We start from the raw sequence: 7,883 nt of genomic DNA, 5'->3' as shown, positions 1-7,883 counted from the left end.
CTCTCTTCTACATGCAGTTTTATGGGGCATAAATCTGGAACGGATAACCCTCCAATTATAGATAGGACACAATCATCCTTTCCCCTTCTCAGTCCCAGTTACATGCTAGCTCACTGTATGATAATGTGCCCTGGACTTCAAAGGGAGAAGAACCTTTGGATGAGTTGAAGGTGGAAGTCACCCTGTTAACCTTGTTAATTTTAGGGCTCGCCTTGACATCTGGCCTGAAATATCTAGTCCAAATTAGTAGTTTAATGTTGACCAGAAGACGTTTATTTCCCAAAACGGAGAGACAGTGTGCTTTGTTTTACGGTCCCCTTCCTTCCTGCCTTCATACTGATTGATTTGGTTCTCCGTCTCCTCCTGATATTTTTCCTCTGGCCTTCCTGTCATAAAACTCTGTTGTATTCCACTTAATTTATTACATCCAAAACAAATATAATATCAATTAAAAATGTTTTGTGTGTGAGTGAGCTTTTCTCATGATCCATATTTTGTTATATTTTTAGAATATTTTGTTTATACTTACGTTCTGTTATTTTTGTTATGCTTGTCCACTTTGGGTGATTTATTGGTTTATTGTCATTTTGTTAGTGTCTATTTATTTTAGCTATCGTCAGGTGGCCGCCCTTTTTTGTTGAAAGTTTTTGATTTATTAAGGAGGGTGATGGTATTTTATTTTGATTATTTTTGGTTTCAGTTTATATAGTTTGTCTCATGCTCTGTAAACTACCTTGAGTAGTGACTTCATTATGTTGGGTGGCATATACACTTTGTAGATAAATAAATAAGATAAATCAACAACAAATCTGGAAGACTCTCAAAAATAAAAGGTGTTCCCACATGAGGCTTTTATAGTGCAAATTTCTATCTCATTCATGGAATTTTATGGGGGCGTGGATGCCTGGTGCTTCTTATTGTCATCTGCCATCAAGTTGCTTTTGATTAATGGAGACCCTATTAATTAGTGATTTCCAGAAGGTCCTATCAAACCTCCCTTCAAATTATGAGTGTGGATGGAGAAGTAGGAAGGTTTCAACCCAACAACTGAAAAGTACTATGCAGTTATTGCAGTCATTCCCCCCATAGAAAACCATAGGTTTTCTTCGGGAAGAAAAAAAAATATGGAAGTTGCTATGGGGCAAATTCAACACTTCTGCTGGTTCTTGGCAGAAGACCAGAGGAAGTGAAAACATTTTAAAAGACTCTAATACACTACAGCTGATGCACCGCATCACTTTTTTTAAAAAGAAAAAATAATAATATATTATTTGGTTTTGCTTAAAGGATTGGTCAAGAAACTCTACAGATTCAACTGCGGACAGCTTCTTGACTGGCCCTTCAGATAAACCAAATAAAATATTATTTGGCTGTTGTAGGTTTTTCGGGCTGTTTGGCTGTGTTCTGGCCGAAAAACCTACAACAACCATCGGATCCCAGCCGTGAAAGCCTTCGAGAATACAAAATATTATTTCTTCTTTTAAGCGATGCAGGACTTTAGCATTAGTCTACTAGATTTAAAAAAAATAAAATCACTTCCCTGAGGAGCAGAGGAAGTGTTCAACTTGCCAGCATCCTGAAGCGGTTCACTTATTAAGCCTCTTCATGATATCAGAAAGAGCCAGACCAAATCGAATCGCTTGTGCTCCAAGGTGCCATTTAGATGGAAGGGTCACACCAAATGGCCTACCGCACCTCCATCTGACCCCAATCAACCCTATTTAGCCCACATCAGCCTACTTCAAAACAGCCATGGTAGACATGCCCTCAAGTTTTGAGTGCCAGCGTTTACATAACCCAAATGGCACCAGCTATTATGCAGAAGGGGGAAGTTTCACCAAGCTAGCTTTGTATGTTTAGATAATGATTGCTAGAGGATCTGAATGTCCAGCTTCTCTCTCTCTCTCTCTTTCTCTCTCTCTCTCAAACACACACACACACACATGTGCACACACAGAGAGTGAGTGAGTGAGTGTGTGAGAGAGAATTCTTTATTTTATACTGTATCTCAGAGTCTGATTCATACGGAGTCAAAGGATCATTTCTAAGCTGCTCCCCTTCTGGGTAGATCCCATTGTTATTTCTACCAGCCACCAGATGCTTCTGTGCACTTGTTCTTTCCTAGTGGGAGGGTCACTTTCACCGAATGCACCTTTCAACCTTCCCCGAATACACATTTCAACCTTCCCCGTAGCTAGAAAAGAATGAGAGAAAAGTAATTAGTGTATTGTAATTCTGGGTTCTGCTGGTGAGTAAGGCAAGAGAGGTAACAATGTATATGTGCAAACATAGAGAAGAGGGCTGGTGTCTTCTGCTCGTTGAGGCTTGTCGGCTGCTTTGGCCCGAGTGACATTCTCTTCTGCCCTCTCTGACCGTTTTCACAGTCGTCCACTTGTCATTTTGAACTTTTCCTTTTCTCTCTGCCTGGGGAATCCTGATTTCTTGCCACAGCATGAGCAGATCATGTCAGAGACAGAAAAATGAAATGCTTCCGCCGTCCCAAAGCAGAAGCCAAGGGTAACGAGGCCATTTTAGGCAATTGTCCACCACTGGTGATATGCCAACAAGCCACCTTGAGCTAACGGTGCTCCGTGTCTAGTCACACTGGCCATGTGACCGCGGAAGATTGTCTTCGGACAAATGCTGGCTCTATGGCTTGGAAACGGGGATGAGCACCGCCCCCTAGAGTCAAACACGAATGGACGAATTGTCAAGGGGAACCTTTACCTTTACTACCTTGAGCTGGTGGGCAGTGAGACAGACTTTGGAACTAGGTGAATATTTTGGAATGAGATCTGAGTGAAGGCGCCAATAGACGAGGGTGCAGAAAAAGTTTTCTGGACTGGGACTATCAGAATTTCCCCTAGCCAGCGTGGCTGTGCCTTGTAGCAATTTCAACTCTGGTTTATCAAACTCTTCAAGATACTTACACTTCCTCTTTCACTTCACATTAGGGCCATCTCTTGATTTGTAAAATGTTCTTAACACTTCTTTTTCCCCTTTAGGAGGCCTTTAACACTGCTATGATGAACCTTGCAAACACAGTTTCATAAAATGAGTCTCTTATTCACAGTTATATAACAGATAACATAAGCAATGATAACAACAACAAAATGTTATGATTCGTGCACCCAGTTCCTAGGTAACAACACCAGTACAGAAGTTGCTTGTGGAATTGCAAAGTTCAAGTGTTTGAATTCCGATAAAAATCCAAGATATATTCTTCAAATGGGTCGGATGTGCAATACCTGGAAGAATCAGTTCCACATGTGGGTTCTTCAAAACCCTAAACAAAGTTGGCCTCAGCAATCCAAGTGGCAGCAGCTGCTCTGGACTTTTCAGCTCTTCTGCTCTTCCTGATTAAAATTTCTTACTCACAGCCCTGCTCTTTCTTAGTGCCACCCCTTTAGGCTGAACCAATATTTCATTGGCATCTTCAATGGGACTGGATAACAGGAGAGCTTAGGAAAGTTAGTACATTGGTTTATGCCTTTCAGAGTTCTCTGGTGGTGACTCACATGATTTCCACATGTCCCTATCCACCCGTGAAATCCAAAGAAGCTTGAAAATGTTTGGATCTCATTATTGAAATGAATGCATGTTAAGGAAAAGGAGCCTCCAAGAGTGAGAGGCGGTCCTGTATTTGGAGTGGATTTTCTCTCCATAAGGAAATGAAGAGGAACAGCAATAATACTTCAGGTTATTTTATGCAACTTTGATGGCTCAAAGTCACTTTTACACATCCTTGTGCTAGTAGGGCCTGAGCACGACTTCCTGCTGCAAGTAGGTGATGATGCCTTCTAGAATAATAATAATAATAATAATAAACCTTTATTGGCATACAGCAGAAGGAGCCGCAAAATAAATACAGTAAAATACGCATACAGGGTTCGTTGCCTGCGAGTGGGGTGCAGAGAAAAACAGCGTTAAGCCCCTCATTTTAGAGAGGGCATGTTGCGACGTCTCTGAATAATGGCGTGAACATATCGAGCAGTTGATACAGTAACTTCCTTATTAGTACCATTCAAGAGGTATTGGGTTTTCTTTAGGTCATCCCATCGCGTGTGGGAGGGGGGAAAGACCGACTGGTGGAGCAGGCGGATATCCATGTACAAAATGCAATGAAACAGCATATGATGCAGAGATTCGGTTTTTCCCTGGCCACATGGACAGGTTCTCAGGTCTGTAGGTAGGCCCAGGTATCTGCCCTGCACTAGATTTGATGGAACTATGTTGCATCTTGCGAGAGTAAATGCAAAGGCGTTGCAAAGGCGTTGGGCCTTCTAGAAGTGGTCAGCTGAATGGAATCTGCCAGTTTCAGTCTTCAAGACAAAAAAGGACAAAAAGCAAAGGGTCATTTGTGGGTTGTAATTTTGTCCACACAGCTCTTTGTGTTTTTTTTCCTTTTTCTTTCAAGAACAAGTTTTGTGTGACACAACAGCATAATGATGCGTGGAATAATTTCACTGACAAAAATCTGCATTCCAACACTGAGGGGTTCTGCATCTGAGAAGCGAGCAAAGCTGAGCCCCAAAGGGAGACATGTACGTTCTTTCTCCAGACACGTTGAAATACCCTGCCATAGTGGTGACAAGCTGACACTCCAAAAAAAAATAAATCTACTTTTTCACCAGAGGCAACATTCAGCAGCTTCAGACTTCACTGGTAGATCCTATGGTCTCAACTGCAATCAGAGCACCCAAGAGCATCTTGTCTGTCTCTCCTTGGAAAAATGATTCACTTACCATATATTTTTTAGCTGAAAAAGTGACATCTTCAACCTTCATTTTCTTCCTATGGATTGAGCTATCTGAAGTGGGGGGGGGGGGGAGGAGAAGAATCCTGTCAGTATTTCAGCAAACTTTATGAGCGGCCTATCTTTTAAAACTCTAATCTATAAATAAACATTTCTTCCTTTGAACTTCACTAAAATTGGATGTGCTTTCATTGTAGAAAGGCTCCAGCTTCCCAATCATTTAGACGTATATGGGGATGATACTTGCAATTAATTTTCCCATTCAGAAGTGCTGGTGGTCTAAAGCTCAGTGAATTTATGCCAAAAGCTAAGTAAATGAGAGTCAAACAACAAGACATGCTTCTTATATCAGGAATTTCAGATGAAGAGGATAAGTTTCACTCCTGCTGCTTAAATAGAAAGTACCACATTCCTCCTCAGAGCAATTCTCTTGTAGGTAAAAATATTTATATCGCTGTTGAATTTATTCTTGTACTCAGGTTATACTTTTTGGCATTAATATCTCTTGATACTATCAGATCTTCCAGATGTTTTCCCTCCCTTCTGCTGCTAGTGTGAAAGTGAAAAAAAAAAACCCTCCTGGGTCTTAAAGTCTAACAAATGCTTTAGAAAATTTATTTACTTTACATCGACACCATCTTCTCTTGTCCTCTTTACTTTATGAGTTGCATTTACATCACATATTTTCTGCAGTGAGTTCAAAGCAGCTTATGCGGCTTCCCTCCTCTTGTATTTTCTCCTGTCAACAACCTTGTGAGGTAAGGTCTGACAGGCCCAAGGCTTCATGAGCTTCATGGCCTAGTGGGGATTTGAACCCAGATCTCTTGAGTCAATATACCACATTTACCTTCAGCAAATGGTCATTGGTTTGCTGAAGCCACTGTGGACAAGATGAGTCTGGAAACAGATGAAATTGGAATATATGTATTGGCCAATGTAAGCAGATCATTTTAGATGACTGGTAACAGCTAAAGATGATAACAATACAATTCCTGTGGCAACTGCTAGGGTGAAACTTATGCAGCCACCGTTTTAGAAGACTTTGACACTAGAAATACATTATTCTTACTCTCTCTCTCTCTCTCTCTCTCTCTGTGTGTGTGTGTGTGTGTGTGTGTGTGTGTGTGTGTGAGAGAGAGAGAGAGAGAGAGAGAGAGAGAGAGAGAGAGAGAGAGAGAGAGAGAGAGAGAGAGAGAGAGATGAATCTGGTCTAAGGATTTGTGAGCTGTAAATAAATATGGTTAAGTGCATACCTTAAACTCCTCTGCATTAGTACTGTTTATTCTAGACTGCTTCCCTATATACCTTTGAAAGCCGGTGCAAGACCAACATGCCGATCCAAAGAGGATGTAGCTGCTAATTCTACCATTTTCCTAGGTGGACTTTGGGGGTATTCAATCATTACCTCCACAGAGACACTAATGTTTCTAAAAGAGGAATGTCCAACCCTCCCTGTCTGATTATTGTTTCATACACATGGGATGTGGCATGTCTGTATCAGAGACATTCTAGTTCTTCTACGGGCTTTACATAGGAGCAAAAAGCGTGGAAAATCAGGATCCATGCAAGCAGGAACATCTCTGCTGGAGACGCGTCGCTTTTCACATGGAAAAGGTAATAGCCAGTGAGGAGGGGCTTGGCACACATTGCTGTGTGTGGTGAGTGTATCTATGGGGGGAACAACTGAATGCTTCTTTTGTGTATGAACAATCTGTATTCTCTTCTGTCAGTTATATGTCACTGATGGTGGTGGTAGGTCTCCATTCATTCCAATAATCTGAGGAAGCTTTCTGATTGCAAAGAGATATGAGGTAGGCACCTGTAAATGTGGAGACATAGTCTTACCCCAATATCTTTATCTTAATTACTGTAATTAGTATTTATAGAATCATAGAGTCATTCCGTTGGAAGAGGCCTATAAGGCTATTTAGTCCAAACCCCTGCTCAGTGCAGGAATCCAAATCAAAGCAGATCTGACAGATTATTGTCCAATTTTCTCTTGGATGCCTCCAGCATTGGAGGGCTCACCACCTCCTGAGGTGACTGATTCCATTGTCACACTGCTCTAACAATTAAGAGGTTTTCAGCCTAAATCTGGCTTCCTGTAGCTTGACATTATTACATGTTCTGCACTCTGGGATGATCGAGAACAGATCTTGCCCCACCTCTGTACGTATTTGGCTTTAACATTCTGCCTAATGCTTGGTTATAGAGGCCTCTCAGCAAAACACAGAAAAGTAGCAACAGTGATCATGGACAGATAAGTAGTTTGGTGTTTATAGAGTGTCCAATGAGGACTTGGAAAACTTGAGTTCAAATCTTCATTTTGTGAAGAAACTCGCTAGGTGACCACAGATGGATTTATCTTATATGGTTGTTACGAGGATAGAGTAGGGAGGGAAAGCCACATATAGCACCTAGAGGTCACTGGAGGAAAATGGATATATGTGTGACACTTAAACATAAATAAGGACAAACATTTGGGGTGACCACCAAATGATAATGAAATACAAATATAGGACAAGAGTGAGACTCTTAGTCATCCATCGAAATGTCCTCTGCTCCCTTTCGAGAAGCTCTACACAGAATGACTGGCTTTTCTGCATGGCCTGCTTGTGACCCCTTGGCAGAGCCCTATAGTCTGAAACTGTAATGCTGATTTAGGGAAGTGTGAGAAATGCTGAACCGTTCTGGATGATGTGACTCACCTTGGCGAAGTCAATGTTTTCCTACCGAGGGAGAGCGGAAAAGTTCCAGCAACTCAGCCTGCTGGATCAGATGTGCTAATGGATGTTACTTCAGGGAAACCAGTTCCATTCCATCCATCTTGCTTGGTGAGCTAATGGGAGAAGTGACAAGTTATTGAGCACCTTAAATATTTTAATGTTCTGTGCTTCTTCTAAATCTGTTGCTGAACAAATTCCAAAACGAATGGGCCATAGCCTCTTCCCCTTTTCTGAAACGTAGTGCCCAACATATAACTGCAATGTGGAGGTCAGGGGTAGGATATCCCAGGATACCCTGCAAAGTGCATTTATAAGTACTACAATCAACACAAGTTAGTCTTCAAAAATATTTCTCTATGTATGCGTTAATCGTGTGTGTGTTTGTGTGTGTGTGCATGCAC

The 7,883-nt window shown here is 41.4% G+C and overlaps 1 long non-coding RNA gene across 1 annotated transcript; it reads right to left on the bottom strand.

The window, feature by feature from the left end:
• Positions 1 to 1,033: 1,033 nt before the first annotated feature.
• On the bottom strand, positions 1,034 to 7,611 carry LOC144583705 (uncharacterized). Its single transcript, XR_013537625.1, has 3 exons — positions 7,465 to 7,611; positions 4,746 to 4,810; positions 1,034 to 2,194 (listed from the first exon to the last, which is right to left on the bottom strand). It is a non-coding gene; the product is annotated as an uncharacterized LOC144583705 (long non-coding RNA).
• Positions 7,612 to 7,883: the final 272 nt, after the last annotated feature.

The sequence above is a fragment of the Pogona vitticeps genome, chromosome 6 (genome assembly GCF_051106095.1).
Source record: "Pogona vitticeps strain Pit_001003342236 chromosome 6, PviZW2.1, whole genome shotgun sequence".
Taxonomy (NCBI): domain Eukaryota; kingdom Metazoa; phylum Chordata; class Lepidosauria; order Squamata; family Agamidae; genus Pogona; species Pogona vitticeps.
Note: the sequence above shows the minus strand (reverse complement) of the source record. Positions and strands in the feature narration are given on the sequence as shown.